Genomic DNA, 20,223 nt, shown 5'->3' with positions numbered 1-20,223 from the left:
AAAGGAAAACATTTAACTACAATGATGCCATTTTAGAGTTAACCTTAAAGAAAGAGATTGAGTATCCTATATGCCTTTTTTGTACAGAGGATGGAGAAAAACATAAGAGGCAGAAGTAAAGCTGCTACCATTTCAGGTTCTGCTCGAATCAATGCTGTTTACATGACCTTCTATTGCTACCATTTTAGCTTTCATATTTTTATCTGCTTGTTGGCAATTAATAGGTGGGTTTGTGTATTTGCCCCGGAGGTTTCATTTCCCTGGAAATGGTAATAAACAAGACTCAGCAGTCATTCAAACAAAAAAATTTTACATGTTCTCTTTTCAATCAAGATTTCATATGCAGCAAAAGTCAATTTTTTGAATCAATTACAGCTATGTAGAAATGTAATAAAATAGACCTTTAGTCCCAGGGACTTCTGGAAAAGAATTCATGGAACACCTATTACATCTTCCTCATTCTAATAACTGTAAAAAGTAAGCAACAGAGCTTTAGAAAATAACTGTGTGTCCATGTCTTCAACACAAAAAGCTACAATTAGACCATAGCATCACAGTAAAATTACAGTGTTTCAGGAAGCAGGGGAAAACATGCAATCTAGACAGATTTTTATATACTCATAAAATTTATTTAATCTGACCTGTCTAGGAGCTCTATGGATTTATGAGGGTCATCAACATGAGGTCCTTTATAGCAAAAGAAAGGGAGCTAAGGATCTTCAGATGATTAAAAAGTAACACCCTACTTCCCCTATACCAAGTGTTTCACCTAGGCACCAAACTAGACCTGAAAACTTTGCATTCCTTTCCCAATTTTGAAAAGCATAACTTTTCAGCTTTCAGTCACAGTCCAACTGTGACTTCTTGAACAGTTTTCTTCTTGAACTAGTAACTTAAACAACCATGATTAGTTTCTATGATAGAAAACTGAAATTTTTACTTGAAGTCCATCCTCAGCCATTGCAGTGGTAACCTACATTAACAATCTCTCAAGGTCACATCAGCTTGCACAGTCTGAAGAAAAACCACCCAAGATGTCTGTAGGATTTAGCTCTGTACATAGCTGAGACCTTACTGTACATATTTGTGTTTCGTTCACGCTTTCTTGCAAAAACACAACTAACGCGGCATTTACTCAAATTGTATCCGCCAGGGAAAACAAAAATAGAGAAACATGAAGAGCTACATACAGCCTATCTGTGAGGATCATCAGTGTCCTTCCTGAAGACTAGTTAGACAGTATCCATTGGTCTTTATGGATATCCAGTTTGCTTATGTATTTCCTGACCTGGACAAAAGAATGTCCCCCTGGTCTCTGGGACTCCAGATTCTTGAAATCCAGTCTAGTTAGTAAAGACTTTAGCAAAAACATTCAAAAATTCAGCCTTCTCCATCCCCTGGAGCTGTGCAATCAGGCCCCCCCATCCAATTGAGTAATGGACCCACATTTTCCATAGACCTTTTATTTTTCTTTTATGGCATCTATGTACTTAAGAAAGTTCTACTCCTTGTTGCCTTTGGTATCCCTGGACAGAAGCTATTCTATTTGGGCCTCAGCTTTTCCAGCTTCAACCCTGGACACTCATTCAATGTTTCTGTGTTTCTCCCAGGTTACTTATCCTTGCTTCAACCCTCTGTGTGTTTCCATTTTGTGGTATTGTTTAATTGGGATAAGACTAGTGTAAATTCCAGCCAACAGCTGGTGCCAAAGAATTGCCTGGTGCTCAATTAAGTGTTTAATAAAAACAGATTTCCTATATTATGTCAATTAATAAAAATTAAGTATAGCATATTAATAATAAATGAATGATCAGAAAAGTGTAGCATTTATGGCACAAAGTATTCCAAAGTACTGAATGACCGCTGCATAATTTTTAAGGCAGAAGTTACCATCACAAATTATGGGAAGATAAACACACGTCAAATTAGAATTTGCTGATATACACTGCAGTGATGACAGTGTGAAGATGGAAATGCACAAGTGTTTTGTTTATCAGATACAAGTATCTTTTACACAACATGGTCTCTGCAGAGGAACAAGGTGTAGAGTGGTTTGGTTGCAAGGGACCTTGAAAGGTTGTCTCCTTCAACCCCTCTGCAATGTACAGGGACACCTTCCACTGTATCACAATTCTCAGATCCCCATCCAACATGACCTTGAATGTTTCCAGGGATGAGGCATCTATCACCTTTCTGGGCAATGCATTCCAGTGCTTCTCCACCTTCCTCATAAAAATTTGCTTCCTTATATCGAGCCTGAATATACCCTCTTTTAGTTTCTACCTCTTATCCTATGACACATACCCCATCTATCTTACTAGCCCCCTTTAAGTATTGAAGGGCCACAGTAAGAAGTCTTTTTTTCAGACTGAAGAATTCCCATTCTCTCACCCTTTCCCAGAGGAGAGGAACAGAGACTTCCCAGCCTCACTATGCATCCATAAGAGGTCAGAAGGCAGAGGAGGGTATAAGGAAACTGTTCTTGTAGATTTCACTGCTTTTAAAAATTGTCTTATACAAGACCTACCCAGATGCAGGTGTACCCACATTTAGAGGAATTAAGTCAAACCCATGCCCATTAATGCCTCTTTTCCTTGGGCACAGACCCTGACTAGAGTGCCAGAGAGCATTTAAGAAGTTGTTTTGGTGCTCCAGAAAGAAATTTTCAGCTCCCTTGTGCCATCAAAAAGGGAGATGTAGAGGCGAGGACAGAGATGAATTAACATATCAATGTATTCAGGAAAATGGGACTTGCTGCTTCTGCTATTCAGTCATGACCAGCCTGACCTTACAGGATTTCAGTTATAAGGAAACTGTCAACATAAACACAGCTCTTAGATTGCTCTGCTATCCAGCTTTACCACACAGCTATTTTATTTTTGCTGCGCCTAAAGACAATTTAGTCTAGGCAGTGGGCAAAACTGAAGAAGTTGAAAAATGGGATTTATTCCTCTTCCATATCAGTGCGGGCTGGCCTGAGGCTGTCTTCAAAGGTACTATGCACATTTCCTCTGTGTGGTAATCTTGTTAGCTTTCAGATAATGAGAATCATGCTATACACTGTGCCTTTCTCCAACATAATACAGTTGTATGACAGGACATAATCAGTGATTTCTGTGACGAGGACCTCTGATGAGAAACAATTGGCCCAAACATCATGCAGCTTTAACAGTATGTTGTAACAAGCAACTGCAAGGAATTCAAAAACAATGTTTCAGGTATAAATTCATCCTGCTTTACAGACATTTATACTAGTTTCTTTGTTGCAGTGACTTCACTCTATCAAAAGCTTTATTAACATACTTCTAGATTTTTATCTATTTGCTTTGGCTCTTTTTACTTGAAGAGATCTCTTGTTATCAAATTGACGCAAAAATACTTGTCATCAAATTTTTCAAGGGCCTACATATTATCTAAAAGTTGTCCTGACATAGAATCATCTTATACTTCTGGATTTGAGATAGATGTCAGGGGGGGTGGGAAGAAAAACAAAACAAAACAAAAGAACTAAACAAAAAAATCCAAGTGAGCCACTAATTAGTGAAATGTAATGAGAAAAATTCAGATTTCTGAAGATTCACCAAAAATGACACTACAGCTAATATTCTGTATGCATTGATTTTCTGGGTTTTATTTTAGTTTTAGATTTAAACAGTGAACTCCACCGCAGCTAATACATAATAAATCAATGTCATCTGTAATGACATATGTAGGCTGGCAAACAGGAATACAGCCAAGCAAGCTCTTTTACTCCTACCCTTTCTAGTAAAGCACTCTATGTAATTCTTTTGCAGCAGTGAGATGTATTTTTTATTTTCAGAGATTGCTAGCTCTTCAGTTTGTGATTATTTTAGCAAGATTGATTGATTGTAAGAAAATGTAAGCATTACTTTCAGAGAAATCTTGTAAAACCCTTCTAGTGCTACAAAAATCAGCTCATGTTAATGGTTTTATTAGTCATTCCTGTCAAATCAAATACCTTCTGCTATGGAACAACAATGCCCTTTAAAGACCAAGAAATAATTCTTTCAGTTTTCATTATTGCAGTGAATTTTTCAACAGAATTAATTCAAAACTGATCTAAATGCATTTTACTAACTTGTTAGATTACACACTTATTGATTTGCATAGCAATCTTAAAGCTTGTTCTTCAGCCTTTTTCCAGGAAAAAAAAAACCAAACAAAACCAATCTTAACAACTTTTTGTCCTTTACAAAAGTCATACTTGGAACTGTGGAGAGATTATGATTCCTATGGCAAGGGTTGCATGTCAGAGTGAAATTCTATTAAAAACCCCTTCAGTACAGACTGCTGAGGAGTGCTCATCATCATACTTTCTGAAAAATGTGTTTATTAAATGATAAACAACCCCAATGCATTTGTTCCCTTATAGTCTTTTTGCGCTGAAGAACTGCGCGCAGTGAAACACTTGTTTTAGAGCTCTTAAATCTGGGAAATCATATCTTGCTAATTGCTGTTATAGACAGTGAAGTAGAAAGGTGTTTAAAGTAGGAGGTGTGCAGCATTGGCCCTCCTCACCATCATAAAATGGTTTGGATTGGAAGGGACCCTAAAAGTCATCTAGTTCCAAGCCCCCTGCCACAGGCAGGGACACCTTCCCCTACTCCAGGTTTCTCAAAGCCCCATCTTATCTGGCCTTGACCACCTAGACAGATGAGATGACAAACACATCTGCCAGATCTCAGGAATGAAACAGGAACGTTTTGATCTTCAGTCTAACATTCTCCCAGCTGATCTCATTCAGGTCTTAAAATGCTTCTCATCATCCCGAGGTGGATCCTGAGTGCAGACTCTGGACACACAAGGAAAGTTGCTTCCTATTTGAAAATCACAACTGCAATGAGTCTTTTGAACAGAGAATTTCTTTATCCTTTCATTACTTCTGTGCATTGCTTTGAGTTTCTAGTAAGCCTCCTATTAAGGAAAGAGATTTAGTCTGTGCTTAAGAGAGAGAAGGAGAGAATAGGAAAACTTTTCTGATAAAATAGCATTGTTTTTAAGGAGGTGTACTGTAGTCCTCCCTAAATGCCAAAAGTTTCATGGCAATATATATGATACAGTTATAAAGCTTGGAAGGTGAAAAACAACCAATAACTGAGACTAGCTATGATAGGACAGAGTCCTCTAGCCAGCCAGAAATGACAGGAAGCATTACTGACAGATTCTGTCATGTCAGTGGAGACCCTAATTTTGCTTGTATATTAGAGAAGTAGACTGGTTGAGAATGTGCACCTTCCACATAACAATGCTTGCACCAGAGGTAAAAACTTAAGTTTTTTATTTGTCCTGCAAATAGAACTTTTGTGTCATTCAGACTTGAATTCTGAAAATCTGCTTTGTACCTTTGAACTGCCTACTGTCTGTCTTCAGTGTAATAAATCAATGTAAATAATGCAAATAATCAATGTAATAAATCAATGCAGGGTAGGACTGTCTAGTACTGTCTAGTACTTGTGAGTCTAGATGCTGCCTAGAAACTATCTAGTACTTGTGAGTCCAGATGCTAGTTACAGGCACTGGTAAACCAGGAATTGACTACGGTGGCTACTGCTGGGAGCAGTAGCTTTGTTCAGGATCTTTCCAGGTTCTCGTGGCTACTTTGTCTTTGACAGAATTAATACAAATTAGCTGAAGTTGTGGGTCTGAATAAATAAATCCATCACACAATTTCACAGTCTGACTTTTGCTGCTTCTAGAAGAGAGTCAACATGTACAACAGTAACTGCTACCCTGGCCTGGAATGGGTAGTGTAGGTGCTAAATATAACTAGAAAGAGAACTGACCTTGATGGGATATGAAGAAAAGGGTTGAAGTGTCTAAGAGTAAGTTTCTTCTCCCTTTATGGAAGGTTTGAATAATTTTGATGATTTTTTTTCTGTATCTCTGTCATCTCTCTGAAATACAGTAGTGTTATATCATAAGCAACAGTATTAGAGGATCCAGACGGATGAGAATCTTCAATTGACTCTACTTATTTAGTGGGTGTTACTTAACAATGTCACTGATGTGATCTCCATCCTCTACTGTGCTGCATCTAATACATTTACTTCAGAATTTGCAAATTGATTAAGTGTTCTTGTAGCCCATGTGGCATGGTCAGTGTCAGTTTATGTACAGTGTGTTTTATTGTGTGGTTCTGACAAGAGCCTTGCCCCTGGCAGGCTGCTAAAATTTAAAGATCAATGCATAATAGAATAAGCAAACCTATGTGTCACCCATCGCAGCTTATGACCCAACTTCAAAATAAACTCACCTTCCTGTTTGTGTTTTCCATCTCTGCATCTACTATCACACTGACAATTCTCAGACTTAGTTTTCTTCTAAAAAGAAACACAAGGCTTCTGCAACTCAGTTTCTTGATATTACCTCCATTTTTTCCCAACCAGCTGGATTTACAGAATACATTTGAGCAAACTAACACTGTATACTTAAGCAGCCTCCAGTGAATTAATTTCCAGTTTACATATTGTGATGATAAATTAAGCACTTATCTCTTGTCCTCCAATATCCAGGATAAGGTTAGTTAAATATTTAAATTTTGCTGTGATTACCTCAAAGCTTTTTATTTACCTTTGAAGTTTTTATGGAATGAAATAGCCTCACTTGTTTTATGGTTTGGCTTAGTTCCAGCTTTTTTTCCCAGACAAAAGAGGTTTTGGTTTGTGGCTTTTTTTCTTGTGCTTTTTTGTTTGTTTGTGTTTTAGGATTTTGGGCTTGGTGAAGTTTTTTTTCCTTTCTCTTGATGTCTGAACACATTGCAGAGTTGATGGGTCTAGGTTACCTCTATACTAGGGGGGGAATAGTCTTTTCTAGGTGGTTCTTGCCATCCAAACTTCACTGCAGTAAAGTGCCACAACAGCAAGTAACCCTTCTTAGTGAGTTTGATCTTGCCAAAACAGGGCATCAGGTCTGCATCCATTCAGAATTTACCTGCTAACCTCTTCAAGAGAAGGAAAAATCAGCTTTACCTTCTCACAGGCTCCACTTTTTGTCTGTGAACAAAACTACGTTGCTTGCTTTTGTCACCGCCCTCAAAGAGCAAGAAAAGTCCATCAGCAAGGATCTTTTCCAGGCTAATTCTCTTTCTTTTGCCAGGAGAATACAAACAGGCAGTAATTTTGTTGTTAGGACTTGCCTTCCACAACATAGGGAATCCAAATTTTCTACAAAGACATGATTCAGAGTAGTATTCACAATGTATGATATGTAAGAACCCTGACTATCTGGTATTTTACCAGTGAATTTTCTATAGTTGCACCAAAAATTAGGCATCACTCAATTCTTCCCAAGAATCTGGGAAAAATCTTCTGAAACCAATCACTAAACAGTGGTTTACTAAAAAAGAATTTCCACTATGGTGAGAGCATCCATGTGGGCACTTCATTTTCATAGAATTGTAGAATAGTTGAGCCTGGAGGGCAGCTCTGGAGATCATGAAATACAACCTTCTTGCTCAAAGAAAGGAGAGCTGTCAAGCATTAGAACAGACTGCCCAGGGAAAGGATGGAGTCATCATTCCTGGAAATGTTCAAGAAATGGCTGGACAGGGAACTTAAGTCGACAGTTTTGTTTGGTCAAAGGTTGAACTTGATGATCTTGGAGGTCTTTTCCACCTTTAATGATTTTATGATTCTGTGCAATTGCTCATGGCTTTGTCCAGCTGGGATTTGAGTATCTGAAGAGATAGAGTCTGCAAACACTTCAAACACCTCTTGAGTTGAAAAAAAAAATTGGAGTTTTGGGGTATATTTATGTTTAAATGTAATTTCCTGTATTTCAATTTGTGCCAATTGCCCACTGCGTTTTTATTGGGCATTGGTGAGAACAGCCTACCTCCATTTACTTTAGTCCCCACCTCAGCAGATATTTATACACACTGATATGACCCTTCTGATCCTTTCTGGGTTGAACATTCCAGTCTCTCATTCCAGTCAGCCTCTCCTCTTAGGACAGATGCTCCAAAACTTGGTTCTCCAATGAGACTGTATTCCAGCAAGTCCATGCCTCTCCTGTACTGGTGATTGCAGAACTGGACCCATCACTTCAGATTTGTCTCATCAGCACTGAACAGACAGCAAGGATCCAATCCCCCAACATGTTGTGAAACTCTTCCTATGCAGGCAGGAAGCTGTTGGACTTATTTACCAAAAGACGATGGTAAATTTCTGTGTCATGGTCAGTATTTTGTCCATCAAGGCATTCAGTTCCTTTTCTGCCAGGATAAGAAAAAGGAAGTTAAAGCTCTAATTTGTCAAGGTAATAAGACAGCAATATTTTCAGAAAGTGTTTTATTCTTTGGAACCTTTTATTTTTGAGTAGTAACATGTCATATCAAACACTTGATTGCCTTCTATTACACAGGCCACACTGATAGCATGTATTGCCTCTGTTTGCTTCTAAACTCTCTCCTAACTACCTGAAAACATCTTTTCAACAGCAGGCTTCTTCATCTCCCACTTTTGCAAAAAAACCACTGGTTTTCTTTTGCTGTGTCGGCAAAATACATCTGCCTGTTCCCATCTGTACTGCCCTACTGTGACAGTGCTGCATAAAGGAGCCTCAATATTGCTTTCTTCCTTCACTTTTAGCAAATAATCCTCCTTTCCCCTATGAAACTGTGTCCACTTCCCTCTGGCCTCAGCCAAGCACTAAGCTAGGAAGTAGCTGCAGTCCAACAGAAGCACTATGAATTTTTACACTGATGCAGGCATGCTTTGCTGAGCCTCCAAAGCCAGTTCCTTTTAAGTTAATTTACAACTGGTGGAGAGCTCATTTCAGGGAGCTTGACACCTCCTCAGAGGATAAGGAACTGTTGCCTACATGTGTTCATTGTTGCAGCCTCAGGGCAAATAAAGTACCAGGAGATCCCAGAAACAATGGAAAATTTGTCATTTGGGACCATGCCCTGGAACCTGTAGAAAAGACCACAGCCCATCTGCAGAACTCCGAGCCTCCTCATGGACAGCCTTGGTGTGCAGGCAAAATGAAATCAGGATCTGCTTGGGGATGGAGTGCTATGCACAGCTGGCCAAAATTGATTTTCTCTCCTCAGCCCAAAGATAAATTTTTAGTTTCTCATGGGGATGCTTGCATTGGATTCTTTTTCTTGCAAGCCCAAATCTTGTCCCAGGATGACTGTATGGAAAATAGCTCTGGGCAGAAAAGTATCTACTGGCACAAAAGTTACTCCAAGTCTAGAAAAAATAACAAGACTCTAAGGCATCTTAAGTACTGGCAGTAAACTGTAAGCTACAATCAACAGGAAATAAGGAAAAGTGGAGAAGGGAAGGCTAATAATTTCAGTAAAAAATTTGAGTAATCTTGCTGAAGATTGATCACCTGTAACTGCACAGTTCCATATTTAATCTTTAACTCCTTAGTGTACAGTTAAGAAACTTGTGTTGAAATCTAGATGTAGTATTTTTCTACTGTTTTCTGATTCAAGATGAAAAATTCACCCAGAATTTGCAGCTGCCTTCAGCAGCACCAGTCCAGGACCTATGTGCTGGATCCCAGCCCAGTGCCTGGAGACCTTGGGTCAGGCTGAAGGAGGCAGATGCTGCTTTCCCACTTTTAGGTCCCGCCAGAAGTGAAGTTGGGTGCATATCCCAAACAAACACATTGAGTGGGGGACACACACAGGATACTGATACAACTGCAGACAAGGTGTTGCTCCAGCATCCCCCCATTCAGGACTCACAGCAGGCACAGGCACACAGGGACATGTCCCCTCCTCCTCTTGGGCTGCAGAGGCAGAAGGTGACAAGTGCAGCACACACCCCACACTCCCTGGGTTCACAAGCACATGGACAATCACAGATTCCTCGAGCACCCACACAGCTCCTCTGAAACCTGGCATCCCTGACAGCCTCCTTAACTCATCCCATGTGTCCCTGAGACACCAGTCAGTCCATCTAGGTGCTCACTGCACACACACTGCATTCATGTACTCATCCCATGGACACCCCTCAATCCCAGGTCCCGTCAAACACCAGCACAGACCCTTCACCTGCCTGATAGCCCTGTCTGAACCTGGGGCTGATCCAGCTCGGAGTTTTCCCAACAGATCCATATGCACACCCAGTGCACAACCAGCTGGTAAGATAGAGATGCTTGTTTCCATCAGCTGGCATCCAGGCTGTGACCCATAGTGCTGCTTCAGCCAACAGCATTGAGCCCCTCACTCATCCCTGCTCATGCCCTTGCTCACCCTCCAGCAGCTGTCACTGAACTCTTGCAGCATTGACGCACAGAGTAGAGGGCAAGATCATGCAGACAGATTGTGAAGAAATTATTTATTGTGACAGGAGAGACCAGGGTGATCAGGAGCAGGGCTCAGCCAGACAAACTTAGCAACAGGCCCCATTCTACATGTCAGCCCCTTTTCCATCCCTTTCTGCCTATCTCTTTTTTGTTCCTCCCTGCTCTCCTTTCCTCTGCACACGGCCTCATCAGTTGGCATAGTCCCACTGAACACCTTCCAATCTTCTGGACACTCAGATTTGCATCACTAGCCATTGCAAAGTCCTGGTTTGCCTTGCAGTTTTTTGTTACCCCATCAGGTAGTGTAACAGAGAGATTCGTGTTTCTGGTTTGTTTCTTTGTTGGTGACAATTAATAATGTTTTATAACTTTGTTTCTTTCCCTCCTTTTCCTTATCTTCCCAACTGATAGAAAAAAATCCTCACATTCCACAAATCCTTTTTAATCAGTGTATCTGAGCAGGGTTGTTCTTATCAAAATCTCCCTTATCACAGGTTTGTATCTGTATGATCTTGGTCATGCCTTCTCTGATCAGATACCATTAAAGGAGCAGACATTCTCCTTCCACATACCTTTTACAGGCTTCTTTCCATCCTTGATGGATGAAGAAGACACCTGTAGAAGATTATTCTGTTCCTCAAGTAGAGGCTCAGAAACTCATTGCTGGCTTTTGGGGGTGTGTGTCTCTTTCCATTACCTTTTAAAGGATGTGAATGTCTAGATCACATGCAACAGTTAAAGAGAATCCCTCACCAGAAAAGGAAAGTTAATTGAGAAAAGCTACTGAAAATGGCAAATTATAAGAAAAGTGACTAATTTTGAGAATAATTACAATCTCCTATGTATTGGTGTAGAAGTTTCTTTATATATTATTATTGGATATAAAAACAAGTAAAGAGCAAGGTATTCGTAATATACTGAAATCCCTGTTATATTGAATCTCAGTGACTTGATGCACTGAGAAAAAGGTTCAGTTTTCATGTTTTGTGAAGTGTATTGCAAAGCGTTGTATTTTTATTGACTGACTTATTGTGTTTGAGGATTTTATTAGTATGCTGTCTGCCTCATTACATCGAGACATATTTTTGTTTTCACAATTTCAGACTTATGACTATTTCTTTGATTGCTTAGCTGGAAGGATTAAAATCATAAAATTCTTTACTTGACTGATTTCTGTTTATGGAGATTCATATACTGTAGAAACTAAAGGTGTTTGGGGATTTTAATTTTGTGTTTATTCTATTGGTCTGTGTGCTTAAAAATGACTAATGAACTACAAACATACAGTGTCCTTTAAAGTAGTATTTTGCAAAAAATATTAAAGCACTTAAAAAAAACCCCACAACACTGAAAAACTCACATAGAATCAAGTTGTAAATAAATATTACAGCAAATAAAAGTGTCAGCTTCTCATAAAAGCACTTTCAGTATATGTACTTCCAATGTGCAAAATCCTTTTATTAATGGTGGATGAGCCATTATGGTTCAAATAATATATACATCCAGAAATTGATATAGAGCCACTTGGAGAAGTACTATGACCCGCTTTATATTCAGAAAGTTCAAACAAATCATAAAAGTACCTTTTGGACTTAAAGACTAAATGGAGATGCTCTGCATGTAGTAAGGTTGAAATCCCCTAACAGCTACTGTTGAGTTTTCATGTATTTCCTGATTTATATAATCTTATTTCTAGTCAGAAAATGTTACAGGTGTGCTCTAAGTCTTCAATCTGCAGCTCAGTTTTACTGTATTTCTATTGCTAGGCAAGAAAAGAGACTTGAAACTGGCACAGAACTTAATTTCAGGTAAAGTGATGCATCTCCATTGACTTCATTAAATTTAATATCTACAGGCGTAGCATGATTTGAATAAATTTCCACCAGACTTTACTGGATTTATTTCTAATCTCTTCTGTTAGTTAGCCTGCCTTTATTTCCCTTTTTCTTATCCAAGTCTTTAGTATAGGTACAATTTTGTCACAAACAATATTATGAACAGATTTATTGCTCTTGGAATGCCATCAGATAGATCCTGTAGCCAGTGTAGCTGCAGACTAAATATAACAAAAATTGTCATTGTCTAAATGGTAACCTGTGGATATTGGACCTCTAGCTATTCAATGAGAAACTCCTCAATGATAAAATTTTCCTCTGTCTTTCCCCTGCTTCATTTTATGGGTATTGCATGGATGATATAAAATTTCAGTCTGTGTGATTGCACAGTTCAGTGTGTTTCTGAATTTTATCTCACTTGCTCGCCATATTTTTTGGTCTCAGCTTGAGAAAAGTGGCCACAGGTCTTCCACATGACTATGAACCATAACATTGATTTTGCCATGAGCTTCACTAATTTTTTTATAATATTGGCACAGGACTGTACATTGGGGAAGTATGCAAAGACCTGGGCTTGAATTTGGGTCCTTCAATATTACAGCAAGATTCAAAGCAGGAAATCTCACCTTCTCCAATGAATCTGATCAGAAGGAAACAATGTTTAAAGCCATAGACTTTGCGCTTCACTGCTGGAAGCTTCTGCATTGAAGGAGTTCCATAATGATAAAATCTTCACGTGTTTTGTGCAATGGATGACTGCAAAACACAAAAACTTGGAAGGCAAATACAGGGGAAAAAAGAAAAGAAAGGAATAAATTCACTTCCTTTTTCTTAATATTTTTCACTTTCAGTGATGCATGCCACTGTCCTTAGGATTTAAATGAAGCATTTAAGATAACTCTAGCAGGCATCAGGGGTGTATTCTGATGTCAAATGACTAAATACATAATCAGTTGGCTGTATTATAGATTTCATCATGCCTCTCCAAAAATATTATATTTTACAGAAGGTATTCTGTTCTATAAGCACTATTATTTTGCTCTGATGGTCTTTTTATTCCTGCCAACAGACAAAGTTTAAAAGTTCAGTCCACACTGAAGTGTAAATTATGAAAGCTTCCTTACCTTGCAACAAATGAAATCCATTTGTGCTCAAAATCAGCTTGCAGCAGTGCAGAAAAATAAATTAATTTCTAGATAAAATGAAGACGCGCCTCAGTCATTTACGTTTAGGTCAAGACTAGTAAGCTTTGAAAGTGGCCAGGCATTTTTATTTTGTTAATTCCTGTAAAAAATTAAATTTTAAATTGTTTATCAACAAATGTATTTTCTTATATATGCACCTAAAGATAGATACATTAAAGTGCACACAAATGGCACAAGATGTCGTGATGTATATGGAGGGATTTGCATGAGTTTATTTTTATTTCTATGAATTATATATACAGAGGTATATTATTTGATATATTACCAAGATAGATCAACTTTCAACCATAGACAAAAGCTTTTTTTCAAAGTGCTGACCTCAAGATGGAATATTTTAGGCCAAGAGCTGTAACCTTTTAAATTAACAATGAAGGTACCTGCCATCTGTGTGACTACATGCAAATAGTGTCCAGAATTTTGAATTTCCGGCAAGGTTCCAGTGTTTAAAGTTTGGAATCTCTGCTGAAAAGAGTGGTGAACATCTGGGGATAAGAACTATTCATGTATGGCCTCCAGCATGCATGGATGCAACTGAGAATAAATGGGTTGTCAGTCTCGTAAGATAGCTGTTACATCCAAATCAAAGCCAAAATATCAACCAGCCTGCTTTGCAAGACACCATGGAGCAATTAGTATTCAGCTAGCCTTCTACCCAAGACATAACTTTTCAGACAGCAAAGGTTAAACACAAAAACTTATCTCAGTCTTCCAGGCTCATGTATTTTCTATAAACTGATTTACCTAATGATAGCTGTAATTAAATAAAGGAAATTCCCATATCCCAGATGCTCTACATAACATGCTTAAATTATTGTTGAGCCTCTTCATTCTTAACCCCTTAGAATAACTCAATTTCAGTGCTCTTGTCATCATATTCTGCCCTTTTTGAACACTGTAAAATGAGGAATTATCCAGACTGGACATGTGACTGTTTCTGCAGGTGAAAAGTGTAAATCCTGTAAATTTAATGCATCCATAGCTTCTACATTTTCAAAATCTAATTTACGATATTGGAAAAGGTATGAACCTAAATCCATAACTGGATAATAAAAATAAAAATAAATGACTAGTGGATAATAAAAATAAAAATAAACAACTACCTCGAAATCATAGCATAACTTATCAGAAAACATATTTACAAAAATATATCTTTCAAAGTTATATTTTTGTTCGATAACTTCAAGTTCAGATCTAATGAGATTATGTATGATTCTGCTTCTTTCAAGTCACTGGTTTAGGAACACTGCTGTAAGGTTTTGTTCAATATGCTTATTGAATGAGCAGCAGTCAAGGAAGAAGCAAATACATATTAAGCTTCAGTCTACTGGATTTCTTTCCACCAGATGACAATACTTTTGAAGAGAAGCACATTGTTGACAATCACAAAATTGCCCTCATCAATTAATAGGATGGGAGGGATCACAGTCGGGAAAAGTTGCAATCAAAACTCTTCCTTAAATTCATTGAAATGAATGGATGCATTTCCATTGATGTGTTTTGGCTTGGGTTGGCTTTGTAGCTGCCTCTAAACAGTTCAGACCTTTCAAGAGCCAGGATGAGTGCAGGCATTTCAGAAGACCTTGTCAGTCCTTCCTCACCTTTAAAGTGAAAATTTGATCCTGTTGCCTTTGAAGTGAATAAGAGAGAAAAGTTACTTTTCCAACAATGTGATGAATCCAAAACTAAAAAGGCATGACTTTTCTTCTTAGTAAGCTAGAAATAAAGATAGCCACAGGAGTTTCCAAAAATACATCTCAAAACATGTTCTCAACAGAACAAGAGGAGAATACAGACAGAAAGGTAACACTGGCTTCTCTTTAAAAATATAGGCTACTTATCTTTAATTTTGCCTATACAGACTCTTTACATATAGTGGATGCTTTTAGGGAAAGTCAAATGCTATATTTTATGCTTAAAAGCTGTATGCAGTCTCTAAATTTTTATTTAATTTGCCTCCTTAGCACCATTAAAAACACACTTCAAAATATCCTCCCTTTCGCACTGATTGAATGAAACCTTCACATAACACTGCCTAATTGACAGCTGCAGCTATTTTCCTCCATCACTTATTTTTTAAATGGTTTTAGTTGAATGTTTGTACATGTAGCTTTCAAATATATTTTAATTAACAATAAATTAATTATTAATTAACAATTTAAAAAATAAGTTCATTTTTCCTGAATCAAGTCTGTTTTGCCCATGAATGTAGTCAGTGTGAGTGATGTCCATGTTTTCAGATTGATCCATGAGCTTTTCATCTTATTTTCTCCCCCTGTCTTGTTGAGGAGGCAGAGAGAGAGAACAACTGGTTCCTGACCAGCTAAGGTCACTACACTACAGAACTCAACAGCATTGAACATTTCAGGTTTGAAAACTACAAAATATATAAAGTTCCACAGAGGTCAATGAAAAAAAAAATCTCTCAAGCTAAACTGAGGAAACTATCAAAGTTTCCATCTTCATAGTATTTTATTATTTATTTGTGGAGTGACAACAATAAGGAAAATGAGGTAGCCAAATTTGTGAGGGGAAAAAAGCACTAAAAATATATTCAGCCAATAAAAAAAAAATAAAATCACTGCAAACTGTGTAAAGTTGTATTTTTGCATGCTTCAGAAGAGAAAGGCTGAATTGTAGAAGTGTTAATTAGAATTTGCTATATATATATATATACACACATATATTGGATTTAGGGAACTATCAAATGCAAACTAGCACATTCCTCAAGAAAGTTTCACACATTATTTTTTCTGTGTTCATTGGGAACTATCTTCTCTGCAGTATTTTTTCCATACCTTCCTTTTTCTTGTATCCCTTCACTCAGAACTAACATTTGTGAGAATCAAAACTCAAAGACGCTGTCTTCAGAAAACAATTTACTCCTTAGTACAAAAGAATGTATGAGGGTTTATAACAAAGCTAACTGCACACACAAGCAAAAAGGCAATATTAAGTGTGTTGGTGGATCTGAAAGTAAATGAGCTGCTAGATTATTTGCTGCTATATAGGCTATGTACATTCAAAACTTGAATGCCCTCGGAATGTTTTAGCAAATAATCCCCAACTAAGTGAAAATAAATCCCCTGCTCAAATTTAATCCATTGTGTGTTAATGAAATCCAACAAGGAAAAAAAAAGAAAATAAAAACTCTCTCCTTAGTCGGGTGTCTGCTCAGAAGAATATTTCAAGAAGTGCTATTCGGTCTTTTCCTGTCAGGTAGTGCTCCATAAATATGAATAATATGCAGAAAACTAGTCTACTAATTAGGTAAAATTTCAGATTTAAAACAAGCTTATGGGGTGATGGATGTATCTTTAATTCCAGTATTCTTACTTAGATTTGAGCCTGCTGCTCACTTAACAGAAGAAGGCTGGAACTTTTTGGGGAAAGTGTAAAAATTAAACTCTCCAAAATCTCTAATGTGGCTGTGTAAACACATAAAATTAATAAGATTTTGATCCATACTACAAAAATTTATATCGATTATTAAGACTTTTGATGTGGCTGTTTTTTGTGTCATCTTAATAAATTCAAAATATCTAGATTATTTATTTAAACCTAACCAAGTTCAATTGCATCAGCTGTTTGATCCTTATTACATAGATATATATGATACACCATTTTAAGAATATGAGTCTTAAACAGTATCATAAGAGTATATTAAATGTGATAACTAAAATGCAAAAAAAATAAAACATCAAAAGTTTAATGTCTGAACTATTGTCTCTTTTACCTAAGACAACCATCAATGTTAATTTAATATGAGTAAGTATGTGGTGGTTTGACCAGGAAGGAGTGGGAATTCTGGGATGCTGTGGTCAAACCAATGGATGTTTGGAGTTTGATACTGACACCTGGTGTAGCCAGTGGGGTTTGGACACACCTCCGAGAATACACAGGGGTTAAAAAGCAGAGCTCTACCCCTGGCAGGTTCTCTTGGGACGTCGAGGCGAAGAGGTCAGATCTCCCCCCCCGTCCAGCCGCTGCTGCTGGGCGGGGGAGAGGCAGCCACGTGGTAGGCCCTGGGCCTGGACAGAGATGGGAGGTGAGGAGGCCCCTCGAGGATGGAAGGGTGGAAGATCCCAGGGAGTCAGCCCTCGGGCAGCCATTCCCCCCCCAGGAGAGAGAGAGAGAGCCGGCGACACCGAATGTGATAGCAGCCGGCCCAGGAGGAGAAGGGGGGGGGAAAGAGTGCCCGGCCGGAGCGGCAGCGTGTGTGGGAGTGCCGCAGCTCCGGGACAGACAGAGACTGAAAGTTTTAACCCCTTTCTTTCATGATTGGGGCCTTGCAAAAATGCTAATCTTCCTCGAAGCTGAATAAGAAGGGAGATAAGAGATGAGATGAGACAAGGACCTGGCCCGAAGAACGTGGAGATGATTGGATGGGGAGAGATGATTTGGAGTGGCCTTTTGGCTGGACTTTTCTTGTGGCCATGGACTCAGTTGTTCCTGTGACACAGAGACTGCACTTAGGGGGAAGCAGTGGCTCAGAACCAGGAGGGTTCATCCTGAGGACCCCCCGGCCCCAGGGGGTTGGAAAAATATGGGGGGGACAGATGTCCCAAAGCAGAGACTGTGCCTTTTTGGAGTGAGACAAGGCATCCTTGAAAGACAACCCTAAAAGCAGCTCTGGTCCATGCACGGTGGTGAGAGCACTGGGCATGGAAGGAAGATGTCACAAGCGGCAAAAGGACTTTTTTCCGGGCGGTGCCGAAGTGACAGGGAAGCACACGAGGTTTCAGTGTGTTTCCAGGGGAAGCCTATGGAACAAGAAGGACTCCTTTCCTCTTCATGAACTGAAGTTTGAGTATACTAAAGTGTGGTGCCAGGCTGGGCAGTTAGTGATTTGGGAGAATGTATCGGATTGGGAAAGTCAGGTAGTGGGGAGGAGGAAGGTGGTTTTTGTAAGGTTTTCAATTTTTTTTTTTCTTTTCCTTATAGTTTTTCCCTATTTCCCTGTAGTTTAGGTAATAAAGTGTTCTTTATGTTTAAGCTAAAGCCTGTTTTGATTATTCCTGGTCACATCTCACAGCAGACACCAGGGTGAGGGCATTTTCATGGGGGGCACTGGCTCTGTGCCAGGCTCAAACCATGACAAAGTAGTAGAAATAACATCTCATGCAAGATCTGTGTCTAGCTTTAAAATCAAGTCTCTAAAGACAAATCTTTTTACATTCTGTGGTGGTTTGACCAGGAAGGAGTGGGAATTCTGGGAAGCTGTGGTCAAACCAATGAAGGTTTTGGGTTTGAGACTGGCACCCGGTGTAGCCAGTGGGGTTTGGACACACCTCCGAGAATACACAGGGGTTAAAAAGCAGGGCACTGCCCTTGGAACTCTCTCTTGGGACGTCGCTGTGAAGAGGTCAGATCTCTCCCCCGTCCAGCCCAGCCGCTGCTGCTGGGCGGGGGAGGAGCAGCCATGCGGTAGGCCCGGGGCCTGGACAGAGATGGGGGTGAGAAAGCTCTCAAGGATGGAAGGGTGGCGGAGCCCCAAGAGACATCGGGCAGCCATTCCCCCCCCCCCCCAGGAGGGAGAGAGAGGAGAGCCGGCGTCTGAATGTGATAGCAGCCGCCCAGGAGGAGAAAGGGGGGGGAAGGGTGCAGCCCGGCCGGCCGCAGCAGCAGCAGCACGTGTGGGAGTATTATCGTTCTGAGATAGACAGAGACTGAAAACTTTTAACTCTTTCTTTCATGATTGGGGCCTTGCAAAAATGCTAATCTTCCTCGAAGCTGAATAAGGGAGATAAGAGATGAGATGAGACAAGGACCTGGCCCGAAGAACGTGGAGATGATTGGATGGGGAGAGATGATTTGGAGTGGCCTTTTGGCTGGACTTTTCTTGTGGCCATGGACTCAGTTGTTCCTGTGACACAGAGACTGCATTTAGGGGGAGGCAGTGCCTCAAAACCAGGAGGGTTCATCCTGAGGACCCCCCGGCCCCAGGGGGTTGGAAAAATATGGGGGGGACAGATGTCCCAAAAGCAGAGACTGTGCCTTTTTGGAGTGAGACAAGGCATCCTTGAAAGACAACCCTAAAAGCAGCTCTGGCCATGTCTCAGTGGTGAGAGCACTGGGCATGGAAGGAAGATGTCACAAGCGGCAAAAGGACTTTTTCCGGGCGGTGCCGAAGTGACAAGGAAGCACACGAGGTTTCAGTGTGTTTCCAGGAGAAGCCTATGGAACAAGAAGGACTCCTTTCCTCTTCATGAACTGAAGTTTGAGTATACTAAAGTGTCGTGCCGGGCTGGGCAGTTGGTGTTTTGGGAGAATGTATTGGATTGGGAAAGTCAGGGAGTGGGGAGGAGGAAAGTTTTTTGTAAGGTTTTCAATTTCTTTTTTTTCTTTTCCTTATAGTTTTTCCCTATTTTCCTGTAGTTTAAGTAATAAAGTGTTCTTTATGTTTAAGTTAGAGCCTGTTTTGCTTATTCCTGGTCACATCTCACAGCAGACACCAGGGTGAGGAATTTTCATGGGGGGCACTGGCTCTGTGCCAGGCTCAGACCATGACACATTCCCAACAAAGGAAAAATATTCACCAAACAACACTGCATCAATATTTCCTTTTACCAGCCATACGCCAGGGACTACCCAAAGCATGATTGAAAGCTACAAGCTGGTTTCTTAGACTTTGCAAAGTTTGACTGAAGTGTGAAAGTAAGCAAGAATAAAAAAGTCACTCACCCAGCTACCTTCCTACTTCAGAAGACAGTAATATAATACCCCAGAAATAAATCAAACATCCCAGCAGACAATGAGCTTCAAGAATATTTGACCATTCCTGGAAACACGCCAAGAAAGGACAGTTGGTTTGCAACAAACTCACATGCATGTCTCTGATCACAAATATTCCTTCCTATCAGCAGAGGTGAGAAAACAGGCACCTGCTCTCAGCATCTAGT

At 39.6% G+C, this 20,223-nt stretch overlaps 1 long non-coding RNA gene across 2 annotated transcripts in view; it reads right to left on the bottom strand.

Moving 5' to 3' along the window:
* Nucleotides 1-398: 398 nt before the first annotated feature.
* Nucleotides 399-20,223, bottom strand: part of LOC141728220 (uncharacterized) — a 151,807-nt gene continuing 131,982 nt past the window's right edge. For both annotated transcript variants that reach the window (XR_012579053.1, XR_012579054.1), the window contains 3 exons: nt 13,244-13,403; nt 12,746-12,891; nt 399-8,233 (listed from right to left, as the gene is read on the bottom strand). This is a non-coding gene — a long non-coding RNA (uncharacterized LOC141728220). The remainder of the gene's footprint in view (nt 8,234-12,745; nt 12,892-13,243; nt 13,404-20,223) is intronic.

This window comes from Zonotrichia albicollis, chromosome 2, assembly GCF_047830755.1.
Source record: "Zonotrichia albicollis isolate bZonAlb1 chromosome 2, bZonAlb1.hap1, whole genome shotgun sequence".
NCBI classification, from domain to species: Eukaryota; Metazoa; Chordata; class Aves; order Passeriformes; family Passerellidae; genus Zonotrichia; species Zonotrichia albicollis.
This window is presented reverse-complemented; position numbering and strand designations above follow the sequence as displayed.